The sequence below is a fragment of the Copadichromis virginalis genome, linkage group LG23, assembly GCF_057382275.1.
Source record: "Copadichromis virginalis isolate Kocher_CV1m ecotype Utaka linkage group LG23, C_Virginalis_male_GT1.1, whole genome shotgun sequence".
Taxonomy (NCBI): domain Eukaryota; kingdom Metazoa; phylum Chordata; class Actinopteri; order Cichliformes; family Cichlidae; genus Copadichromis; species Copadichromis virginalis.
Window position 1 is genome coordinate 19,203,422 of NC_140639.1, and position 12,706 is coordinate 19,216,127.

The window sequence follows — 12,706 nt, forward strand, 5'->3', positions numbered from 1 at the left end:
TCGCCAGTCGTTCAATGAGGAGATGGTGGAGGATTTGGGTACAGGGACGATGGTGGCCATTTTGAAGCAGGCTGGGACTACAGACAGAGAGAGGGAAAGGTTGAAGATGTGTGTGAACACTCCAGCCAGCTGAGCCGCGCATGACTTGAGGACGCGGCCGGGAATCCCGTCCAGACCAGTAGCTTTGCGTGCGTTCACCTTCCTGAAGCACTTCCGCACATCCTCCTCAGACACAGTGTGCGCACTGACGTCATCCGCGGTGCGCACACTGTCCGGTCTCATGGTGTTCGCTGTGTCGAATCTACCGTAGAATACGTTTAGATCCTCACACAGAGAGGCCGTGGTCTGCGGTGTGCTGGTTTTCCCTCTAAAGTCTGTGATCGTGTTTAGTCCCTGCCACATACTCCGAGGGTTGTCAAACTGTTGCTCCACCCTGTCCCTGTACTCACGTTTGGCTGCTTTGATCGTCTTCCGGAGTTGGTAATGTGCGTGTTTGTAGTCCGATGTGTTCGCGGAGGCAAAGGCGGTGCTCCGTGCCGCGCGAACATCTCCGTTAATCCAGGGTTTTTGATTTGGGAAGGATTTAACTGTTCTGGATGGGACGACATCTTCCACGCATTTCCTGATAAATCCGCAGACTGAGTCTGTGTACTCATCAATGTCCCTAGCAGCCACGTGAAACATTTCCCAGTCCGCGTGATCAAAACAGTCCCGCAGCGCAGACTCCGATTGGTCCGTCCAACAGTGCACCGCCCTCCGGGTTGGAGCTTCCTGTTTCAGCTTCTGCCTGTAGGCGGGCAGGAGCAGGATGGAGCAGTGATCTGATTGGCCGAATGGGGCGCGGGGGAGGGCTTTGTACACATCCCGGAAAGAGGTGTAGCAGTGGTCGAGTAGCCGGTTTCCACGTGTGTTAAAATGGATGTGTTGGTGGAGTTTGGGTGAGACTTTCTTCAGGTTTCCCTTATTAAAGTCTCCGGCTGTGATAAACGCTGCCTCTGAGTGTGCGGTTTCCTCGCTGCTGATCGCGCTGTATAGTTCCCTGAGCGCTCGGTCAGTGTCGGCTTGTGGGGGAATGTAAACAGCCGTAATAATGGCCGGCACTTAATCATCAGGTACTCCAGGTCCGGTGAGCAGAAGGATTTGACCGGGTGCACGTTCGCATAATCACACCAGCTGTTGTTGATCATGAAACATACACCACCGCCTCTGCTTTTCCCAGTAAGATCCTGTGACCTTTCCACGCGATGCACGGAGAACCCCGGTAGTTGTATTGCGGAGTCCGGTACCTTGTCCAATAGCCAGGTTTCTGTGAGGCAGATCACGCAGCAGTCCTGCATCTCTCGCTGGAATGAGATCCGTGCCCGAAGCTCGCACAGCTTGTTCTCCAGAGACTGCACATTAGCCAGTAATAAACTGGGTAACGGTGGTCTGTTAGTGCGCCGTCTCAGTCGAACCAGAACGCCAGATCTTCTCCCTCTGCGTCGGCGTTTGCGGCCTCCAGGGCCAGAGAACAAAGGCGTCTCGGTGAGATGAATGGGGGGTCTGCAAACGGAGCGTCCGTGTTGCAAAACGTTAACTCCGGAAAGTTATAAGAAAGACCGTCTTTTATGTCCAGTAAGGTTTGTCGGTCGTACACAAGGAGACATGTGCTACTCGAGAAAAAATGAAGGAAAAGTAAAATTAAGCACAGAAAAAAGCTGTTGCTTGGGGGAGCTCGCGACGAGGCTGCCATACTCGGCGCCATCTTGGATCAGCACGCCAGTTTGGTATCATTGTTTGTCTGCTCACTGATTGCTGAAGCTAAGAGCTGCTTTGATCTGTTTGGATCTAAAGTATCCAAAGTTGAGCTCTGATGTTTCTTCACCCCTGTGTGTGTGATATGTGATTTCCTACATGCTGGCAGAGCAGCAGTTTGTGCTCACAGATGGTGACGGTGTGGAGAGACGGTGGTGTTTCCTCAGAAGAACCAGCAGAGTCACAAAGGACACCAGTCCATCTCACCACCTTGACTTGCTGACTGATGCTCGTCTGCACTGCACAGAGGAAATCAACTGACCGAGGTTTGTCCAGTGACGTGTTATGAAATGTATATTTGTTTTATGCTTACAGTTATGTTTTTCTTGACAGAGGCTCTGCAGAGGTTAGACAAAGCAGAGAAAACATGTGCTTTACATTTTACTGTGATTTATTGAGATATTTGTTGCCTGATGTTCAGCAGGAATGGAGAAATAGAATCAAAGGGAGATGTTTTTGACGTTTTTGTAATGATGTAAGTAAATCTTCAATATTATTTATTTGCTTGGTTATATTAGGAGTGTTTCTGAGTGAGGGGGAGAGGAGTCATCATCCTGTTTAAGTGACGTAGATCAGTGGATACACTTGTCTCCCCTTTAAAGGAGACAATCCAAGTCATTCTTAAATGTTAGCGCTTTCAAATACACAAACATTTTTAAAGGACAAAAATGAACATCCAACTTTGACTGTAATACAAAATAAATCTTTGCATGTGTGTTTTCAAACTCTCAGATGGGCAGCATATCAGTCTTGGACTGTCTAACCTGCCGGAGCAGCATTGAATGACCACCGCACATGAGCATGTTCCTGCAACATTCAGCATCTGATCCTTCATCTGTGTGCTGCTGCTTTTGGTAAGTAGAGTTACCCAACTCCAGTAACTCTAAACACATGCCATCCATTTCTAACGGCCTGGTTACTTCCTGTCAGTTACTTTAGAAACCATGTGGTCACCTGACCTAACACTGTTTCTTCTTCTTCCCCTTAATGTTCAAGTGTCACATGTCAAACAGCTGGAGAGGAAACTACACCAGCGTACTGAGATGTTTCACCAACACGTGCCAGATGCTGTTCCTTCATGGTGACATCACCAGAAACAGCCCCGCCCACCTCAGGACCTCGCCATTGATCATGATGATTATAATGATGACAGCGAGCGGAACTAAGACTGTAAAAATCCACGACCAGAATGTTTCTTTCTAATTATTAATGAATACTGAGAGCCTCTTTCTGTGTTTTGTCTGTTTTGGGGTTGTTGTTTTTTACCTCATTTGTTACTAACAAAGTTCAGCAAACTCACACAGTTTACATTCTGTATGTTTCCATCTTTACCAGCCACACTCCAACTGCATTTAAGAAAATAATCCTTAGAAATCGTCGTTTTTCTCTTTTGTAATTGATGATAATTCAGTGAATATACTGCGCTGCTTCCTTTTATTGCTTTAAGTTTTTCAGTGTCCAGTTATTTTTTACTGCTGTTTGAATTCTCTGTATGTTTGACCCTGTAGACTGTTTGATGGACTGCTTGTCTTCCTGTTTGTAACCGCCGCCTGTTTTTTAATAAAGATTTGGATTTCTGACTTCAACACAGCCTCTGCGTGTCCTCCCTTTGTGTCCTCTTCCTCTGTGAATGTGTTGCATGTGTCACAGATTCATTTTATTAACAGCTTTCCCACAGTGAGTTGCATCAGCATTCATTCACAGCACATTTCAGAAGGATTCAGATTAATTCAGTGATCTTACAGTCAGAATGATCCTGACAGAGTGCCACTGTAAATGATCTTTCATCAGGTCAATTTTAAAGTTCAGTATTTCAAAGCAGGAGTTATGAAGAATCATGCTGGCATTAGGACTAATAATATGTACTTACAAAGTCAAAGTTTTTTAATTATGCTAGAATATTGGAAGACAATCAACTTTTAGTGTTTTCTGCATATTAATTATTCTGAAATAGAGACGTGACCCTAACTGTACAGAAGCACTAAACAACTGACAATCTAACAGACATCATTGGCCTGAGCTGTCATGCACAGTGAGTCTGATCCTTTGCTGTGAGAGTCTGACAAGCATGTTTCTGGTCAGTTTGGAAGAAATAATATCACAATGTTGATCTTTCTTTCCAATATTCCTTCTCTTTTAAACTGTGATCAAAGGTACTTATGTTCACAGCATGTAATAATACTGACAGTCCAGGGCATTGTGGTCTGTTGAGCTAGGGTTAGGGTTAGCAATTCAGACATATGTAATCAATATTAAACGTCTCTGATGTGGGCCACTGTCCGCAGTGTTGGGAAATCCATACCAGGCTGGAACGAGTCAAGGTAGGTGAGCATCCACGAGAAGACACAGCAGATGCATCCTACTAATACTGACAGGACCAGGAGACTCCAGAAACCGAGCATCTTCTCTTCAGTGCCATCCACTCCTGTCACCCTCTCTGCCCGCAGCTCTTTGAGTATGGGGTAGATAAGGGCGCAGAGAAACCCTTATTACTAATTTGTATTATAATTCAATTTTCATGAAATATTCATATTCAGTATCGGTCCTTTTATATTATAACCACGTATCCAACTAGGCTCATGGTGGGGCAGGGCTCTGTCCTGGGATGCTTGAGTACAAGGTAATGTACACCCTGGCCAGGTATCCAGTCTGTCAGAATTGTTTTCAATATTTGGTTCAAAAACACGAGTGACAACAAAAATCCAACTAGGATTCTTGCATATGATGAATGAAGTCTGTCTTTGACTGTATTGTCCAGCTGATCCATCAAACCCCCAGCAGGTGAACCTTATTCATGACATAACACGGCAACAATGTAAAAAATGAAACAGCAACAGTCTAAATGTAAAGTGCATTCTAAACTCCTCTTCAATAAATCATATGCAAAGAGTCATTCAGGACTGTAAAACGTGAACTACAGAACCCAGAGTCTTCATCATTAAATCTCTGGTTGCTTCATTTTTCTATCCTATATCAGATACTTTAAGGTTAGGTTAGGTAAACTTGCATTCTCATGGTGAGGCAAAGTGCTTTATGTGTGTGTGTGCGTGTCATGAACGGCTATAAAAGGCCTATAATTAAAGAACAAAGCGGGGTTTGAGTTCGAGTTGCGGCAGACTGTCACTACTTGTAAATGGAACGCAGCCTTCCTACGGCGGACAGCTAATAACAGGAATCGGACGCGGTCCACCCAAGTCCACAGCAACCACCATAGCAACCGCCTAGCATGACCTTAAAAACACATTCTGTCTTCATAACTATCAAAAATGTGAAATGATTTGCAAAGTGTGAAAGTGTTACAGCTGCAGAGAGCTATGGCGGTATCTATGGAAGCTGTTTACATAGCTAATAATATACGATGTAACCATGGAGACAGTCAGTCACGTGAGCTAGCGGTGCACGTTTACTACAGTGAATAAGGTGATTGCGTGCACACGCTGCAGGGGGTAAAGACATTACTTCAATATTGTTTTATACTGATATATATTTCCCTTCTGTTGACCATCACCTCAGGTTCACCATTACAGTTTCAGCATACAGATGCACACTGTCTAAATATGAACACACTCAAAAACTCATGTCTCAGAAATAAGCACAGCTGTTCATGTTTGTCATTAGAGTTTTATTTGTAAGAAAATTATGAGCTTCATATTGTGCATCAAATAAAAGAACATTTCACAACTCTGAGTCAACAGAAACAGGTAACAGAAATGTCTCTAATGTAGACATGTACAGTGTAGTGTAAGCATTAAAAGATCATAAAGGAAACACTAACATTTATGTGAAACTAATTGTAATAAAAAATGAACAGGTGGTTTATAGATGTAAAAGAAAGAATCTGAAAACAACACTTTTTTGGTCTAAGTGATCAAAGTAGAAAACAGAACTGATGTTCAAGAACAAACCGTAGCTGCACTAATATTACACATCTCCATTGTTGTGGTGAACAGACATGTTGCTTTTAAAACCACATGCAGTGTGTGACCGTGACTGTTCACTGAGACCATGAACGCCACTTTGCTGAAGCCTTCGCCTTCTTCTTCTTCTTCTTCTTCTAAATTGGAAGCAGAAGGAGCACGAGCTGCTTTGATCTACTGAAATGAAAAAGCAGAACATCTGAGCTGAAACCAGTCAGCTGAAACCATTAAGACAGGAACAAATTCAATGCAGTGTCTCAGGTGGCTTAGCCTGTTACAACTGTTGATACAAGCTAAATACGGTTAACACACAGTGTCAGGGAGCTCCAGTGTGGGAACTAGTGGCTTTAGGTTTGTAGTCATTTAACTTTCATCCATTCATTCATTTAATTCAGGAGGAAGAAATGTCAGGTTGGTGCAGGCTGGTTACATGCATTTGGTCCCATGCTGTCTTTAACTAAATGACTTGGTTCACTTTATGGCTGGGCTGTATGTGGGGTTATATCATGTTATTTGGGCAGGAGTACCTGTCCTCTGTTAGACTTAGAAAGTTTCTCCATAAGTAGAGTTTCTAACTCTTCTAGCACATCTGTGGCTGACAGCTTTTTGGTGGCTCTTTTTACCCCACACTGGCTGTGAGTGTGTAAATAGCCCCACTAGTTCTTTTGGGTTGCAGTTAACTTGGGAGGAAGAGGTGGGTCTGCCATGACTAGATGAATAACAATTATCTGGGATACAAAAATTTCATAATGCATGCATATATCTCTATAAACCTGGCCTGAGGGCTGCCATTTTTTACATTCAGTTATTTCTCTGTTGGAACTAAATAATGATTGTGTTACAGTTAAACTGACACTGATCAGTGTAAATGGCTCATTGGGACACAGAAACCTTTAAATTAAACCCTATCACCTGATATCGAGTGTCAAACAATATCAAAGCTGTAAAAGCTGTTTACAGTCAGAATTTATAAAACTATGATTGTAAATAAATTCAAACAAGTGAGCTTTTCTCTTTGTGCTGAATATCAACACTGTGATTTCTTAGACTGTAAGCTTTACTTTAGCACAACCAGTTGTAGAAGCTGCCACTCCAAATGTCTTTTGATAACAAGACAAAAATACCTTTTCAGTCCACGGCCTGAAGTTCTTCTCTGACATCTTCTGCCATCAGCTTTGTCTGCTGGTTTGAAGACAATAAACCACAAAAAAGATGATTTAGTCACTTTGTCTGCGTCATGCAGCTCGAATGTGTCGTGTAACGATGTTGAATAGCCGTCGTTATCCCTCTGCTGTGTCAGTAGGATTGTACTGTACAGCATCTCATTGATATGTGAGGAATGCTAATGTAACACGATAACAGACTTACATCATTAAAATATAAAGGACAGGAGATATTTAGATATTTTTATATTTATATTACATTTTATAGCTGACGGATATTACTAAATAGATAGAATTTACTAAATAGCTGGATGAAGATGAAAAATATGTCTATAATAACAAATGACCATGAGAGCCAGTAGAATTAATTCAACTGGACACCCAAAAGACGTCCTTAAATGCTCTTTAAGTGGCAGAACAGATGAACAAACAGTTAATCGCTTACTTGAGATGAAATCTGCTCAGCTACTTTGAAAACAGCTTCTAACTGGTTCCTCCTTTAACAGGATGACTGCTCAGGGGTAAGGCCATCATGCAGTCCAGCAACCTTTATGGTTCTGCTTTGATTCACCAGGAACTATTAGGGAAACCTTCCAGCGCCTCCTGTGAAAGACACAGGCATAAACACACAAACATTTATTAACATGTTCCACAGTCTTCCAGTTAGATTTTCTCATCCTGTGGACAACAACGTACATGGATGCAGGTTTATTGTTAACTTTTGTAAGGTTTATTTAGTGAACATATCCAGCTGCAGCTCCACTGTGATCCTGAACTGGATAAGCACTTAAGAAAATGTGTCAATAAATGCACATACATCAACTTACTATATTTATCCAAACAAACGGGACCAATAATGCTTCACTGAGTTAGAGACTTTAATGTCTCTTCTATGTAAGAATGTCTCGTGCTGATATACCTGCAAACTTGACAATAAAGGTTTTTCAGACTGCATGTAGCTGTCCTCTATGTCAGCTCACACATTTACATTTATGTCACACTTATTTCTGCTTTCCCATTTTATAATTATTACTTACATTTTGATTAGATACCTTGAGTTTGTAAATGATCAGATTACATAATTGGAATACAATGTATCCAATTCAGGGTTGCGGGAGGATGAAGCCTATCCCAGCTGATACAGGACAAAGACAGGCTGCCAGTTTATTGCAGGGCTAACACAATATGTGCAACAGAAAATCCACTTAAATGTTATATATTTGTTATAATAATCATAATTATGACTATTATTTAAAGGTTTCTTTAAATAATACATTTTGATTTTTATAACCTCTAAAATATAAACCTGAGCTGTTTCAGATTCTGATCTCTGACCTCAGTGACCTGGCTGTGTCCTCACTGCAGCTCCCTCTTGGAAGTACGTCTGCTTCTTGTCTACCCCCAGTGTTGACCGCCTGCCCTTGATATCACGTACTGTACCTGAGGAACAAAAAAGGACAAACACTTGCCTTCATTTAAGAAGTACATTCATACAGAGGTAATCTATGGAAACACACTAGTTCAACCTTTGGGAGAAATCAGTTCCTGTGAAACATTTCTGTAAATGAACATCATGTGGAGAATGAATGAAATGAGTTCTTCCGGTGACTCAGCAGTCCCACACTGACAAATGACATCTAGTTAAACTATTAAGCATATTTGCTCTTCTGAAATCTGTGTTAAACAACAACAAACATAAATTAGTAACAAAAATACAGCTGAGTAGAGGCTTTACAAACCACCAGCAGCCATAATGCTAAATTTTAATCTTCAAATGTTTCTGAGCCGTCTTCAACCTGCTTTTAACACATTAAAGTCCCACAGTCAATGCAGCCTGACTCAACCCTAGATGTTCAGCACACAGAGACACAGAGGTGCCGTTTAAAGTTTAGTGTTAACCTGAGTCACTGATCATTTGCAGTATTACAGAGTCTGGCAGTCTTTGCATGACGTCCACGTCACTGTAAGTTTCTAGCTGACTCTCAGGTGTGACAGGTGTGCCAGCAGGAAAGAATAATAATAACCTGCATCCTGAGGTTTGTCATGCAGGATTAAAGGAGCCAGGCTTTGTTCACACAGCTAGGATTGTATTTTACACTGACCCTGGGTCAGTATAAGTATCATACAGTTTTAACGAAGCACTGAAACTTGCACATATTTATTACAGATGCACTGAAGCTAATCGAGATATTTGCTGTCAGTCTGTGGCTGCGATTAATCACTTTACTGAAAACTTTATTAACTAGTAACCTCATCAGTCATGACAGAAGCTAATATTTCTGTGCTAACATCGTTTAACCAGTACTTTAAGCTAGCACCATAAAGACGGTAAAACACGTAATAATATCTACAAATGCACCTTAAAGCTGTTATATTAGCACTCGGTGTATTACTAACATAACCACATTAACATTACTGACACTCGCTGACTTTTAATAGTCATTCTATAAATGCTGTCCGTTTAAATGGTCTTACCTGTAAACACTGCTGTATCCACCGGATTCCAGCCAGAGTGGATTCTGGAGTCTTCCACGCTCCTGTTAGTGATCCTCCATCTGGATGGATGAGAACAACCTTCTGAACAATCTAGCAGGAGCTGGCCCATATCTATGGGACTGATTTGTGCTAATAACGCCCATTGTATGGACTGATAACAGCCGAAGCGGGTGAATAAAGTCACCCAGTAGCTAGCTGTGCCATTACTCAGCATACATCACTCACTCCGTAAATGCAATAAACCATACAAAAGTATTGTTCTACCTGTTTTTCAGGTAGTTGTTTACATTATATAATTTATTGTGTTCTGTATACGTCACTACAATGTGATTTGGAAAATGTCAAAATATACCAACAAAAGGCACTTCCGCGGCAATCTCTTCTTTTTTTTTTTTTGAATTACGCAATGGCCTTTATTACGAATATAAATGGGCTTTCGAAAAAAAAAAAAAAAAAGCCCTGCACCTAAAGTAAACCATCTTTCTTAGCAGTGCCATTATTAATATCGGTAATGCACTGTATTATTGCATATTGTGGCATATTTTTAAAGGTACTGCAAAGCTTTAAAACTGATGCATACACATACAAATGTAAATCATGATATATCTTGACCTCATTTAACAATGCGTTAACAAACCCAACATCACACTGTCACAACAGCCGCACACCCTTTCTGCATTTTTTTTTAGCGAGATGAGTAAGAGGCAGTTGCTAATTACCGAATCAACGCAGCACGTTGTCACGTAATTATAGTGTTTCTATTTGATTTAGGTGATTTGATTATGTATTGGCAATAACATTATTGTTGTGGCTATTTGTTATAAAACCCTGCTGCATACCTTAGAGTGCAGTACCAGCCTCACTAACCCAGTTACATGAGTTACATGCATATTAAGGATTTGCAGATGCTGAAAGGCTGCGGAAAGACTTTTCTTCACAAATCAGTTCTTTCAGATGATCAAGTGGATTTTCTTTACAGTCTGAAAATTGAGAAGCTTTGTTCCAAAATGGATTTTGTGCAGTCAACAAAGAACTGATTGAGATTGTTCAGCCACTTGTGAGGGAATTGTAGTTTTTCTTTTTTAATTGATCGAATTGGATGTGAGTTGTATGTGGAATGGAGCGTCTGAGAGAATACAAAACTATGACAAAGAGAAAAAGACATCTGAGAGGGGAAAAGAGGCTTAAGAAGTGGCAAGAGGAAAAGAAAAAATATTTAAAAAAAAAAAAAAAAAAGTGAAATTGATGTTTGGCCAAATGGAGAAAGATGGGAACTAATAGAGTGGGTGAAGGAGTCTGAAGACGCTGCACAACCGGGCCCCAAAAGACACTTCTCCCTTCCATCCTGCTCTTCATACCTCTTTGCTCCTTCCCTCGCTCCTTCATCCTGCCCTCTATTAAAGCTTTAATTGGGTCTGAACTCTCCGCAGACAATCCGCGGCAATCTCTTCAATCGGAGGACCCTTCACGTCAATTCCCGACGCGAGAGGGGTACCCTGCGCGTCCATAAGTGCAGCAGAGGGAGCCTGACCATGCGTCACACGTTTGACGAGTTGGGAGTGAGAACGTGTTGATATAACGGAGTAAATGTAACTCGTTACTACCCACCTCTGAAGATAAGCACTCGGCTGTCGGGGAAACTTGTTTTGTAAAGTTCGTTTAGCTAACCCGTGCAGGTGAATGAATTTACCCTGACTAAAGAAATCAAGAGAAACGTCCCGGGCTGCTCGGTCACTAATTATCGTTACTGTACTTTCATTACAAGTGTTATACTGTAGAAGCAACAGGCTGCACTCTGCTTCAGCTCCTGTGCAGAGCTGATTATTAAATATGTGCAAACAACAGCATGTTTTCAGTCTCCACATGTGTAAAGACAGTAACACCAATTTTTTTTTTTAAGCTTGTACCTCAGTAACTCCTCATTAATCTGTAACTATGGATTAAACTGTAGAACTGAAAAAAATGTAAGAGAAGAGCTAAAGATCCTGAGTGTGTGAGGACAGAAGGATCAGCTTTATTTCAGATTTAAGAGATAAACTTTATAATTCAGTTTGTGATGATTCTGTTCTCTTTGTGATTACAGGAGCTGCCCTCAGAGTCAGACTTCAGCACCACCTAATGACAGCAGACAGATCATCCAACATGTTCACATGTTAACTGCAAAATTAACTGATGAAAATAGTACAAAGGTTAAAGTACCACATGTGCTGTCAGTGAAAGCTGCAGCTGTTTTATTGATAAAGTTAAAGACAAAAAGTCAAAAGGATTAATCACCCATGTAGCTGTGTCACTGTATATCAGCATTAACAGGACCTGTTTGGTGTTTCAGAGAGCTGCAGATCTCAGACCTGCACAGCTTCCATTTTAAACACTTTATGTACTCAGCTGCATGAAGAGCACATTTAAGTTTCTCTGACACAATTAAATAAAACCTGATGAAGGTCAAAGGTCGTCACTTGTATGTTGAATTATAAACTTGTCATCTGGAATTCTTTCAGTTTTTTGCAGATAATGTGTTATTTACCATAAAGTGATGCAGAGTTATTCATACCAGAGTAACCAGAGAGGATCATATATTTTTAAATATCTAACTTTCTACAGGACTGAATATAATATCTTTATGTAAAGGTGCGGAGACTCTGGAGAGTATCCGAGTATTTATAATGTTACACGTTACACAAACCAAAGGTCTCCATCACAGTGTTCATGAAATGCTGGGTTTATCCATCTTCTGGGGTGGGCCTACAGAGGAGTGCTGACGATTTCCCTGTGAGGGAGCTGCTGGTGAAGATGAGTCCCACTTGATCAATGCCATGAGCTTCGGTCTTCCTGGTGTTTCTTAAATGAAGCCTCTCTCAGTGGGTCAACAGAACATCTGGCACAGGACAGCTGAGATGATGAAAGAAAGGAAAGACGTTTCTCCAAACCTCTGGACCCAGAAACCCAGCTTAGTCCTCATGGTCTGCCTCACTAGTTTCTCCCCAGGGTGAATGTAGCTGTTGATATAATATAGACTCTATTATTAAATGAAAAGAACAAATTAGACTACACTACTGAAACCTTCTGCTGCTGTTTTTAAAGTTTCCATGTTACCTGACTGTAGACGGTTCTGAAGATTTAAACAGTTTTAGATCCATTACACTCACAGTCTTAAATGCTAAAATCTCAAAGGACAGCATTACATTTTTGATATTAGCAGTAACTCAGGGCCTCAGTGGAGTGTGTAGCTGATCTTATCGCTGTCTAAAAATGTATAACAAAACCTAAGGAGTGCTGAATCATTACATAATACAGACTAGAGTAACAGGTGTGTAGCATCGCTAACTAGCTAGCAAC

At 41.3% G+C, this 12,706-nt stretch overlaps 2 long non-coding RNA genes across 2 annotated transcripts; one reads left to right on the forward strand and one right to left on the reverse strand.

The window, feature by feature from the left end:
- The first annotated feature begins 1,826 nt into the window (after positions 1-1,826).
- Positions 1,827-3,229, forward strand: LOC146680653 (uncharacterized). The gene is made up of 4 exons (XR_014918076.1): positions 1,827-2,060; positions 2,313-2,421; positions 2,527-2,648; positions 2,791-3,229. It is a non-coding gene; the product is annotated as an uncharacterized LOC146680653 (long non-coding RNA).
- Positions 3,230-5,409: 2,180 nt separating this feature from the next.
- On the reverse strand, positions 5,410-9,568 carry LOC146680654 (uncharacterized). The gene is made up of 5 exons (XR_014918237.1): positions 9,350-9,568; positions 8,210-8,314; positions 7,320-7,477; positions 6,836-6,893; positions 5,410-5,888 (listed from the first exon to the last, which is right to left on the reverse strand). It is a non-coding gene; the product is annotated as an uncharacterized LOC146680654 (long non-coding RNA).
- Positions 9,569-12,706: the final 3,138 nt, after the last annotated feature.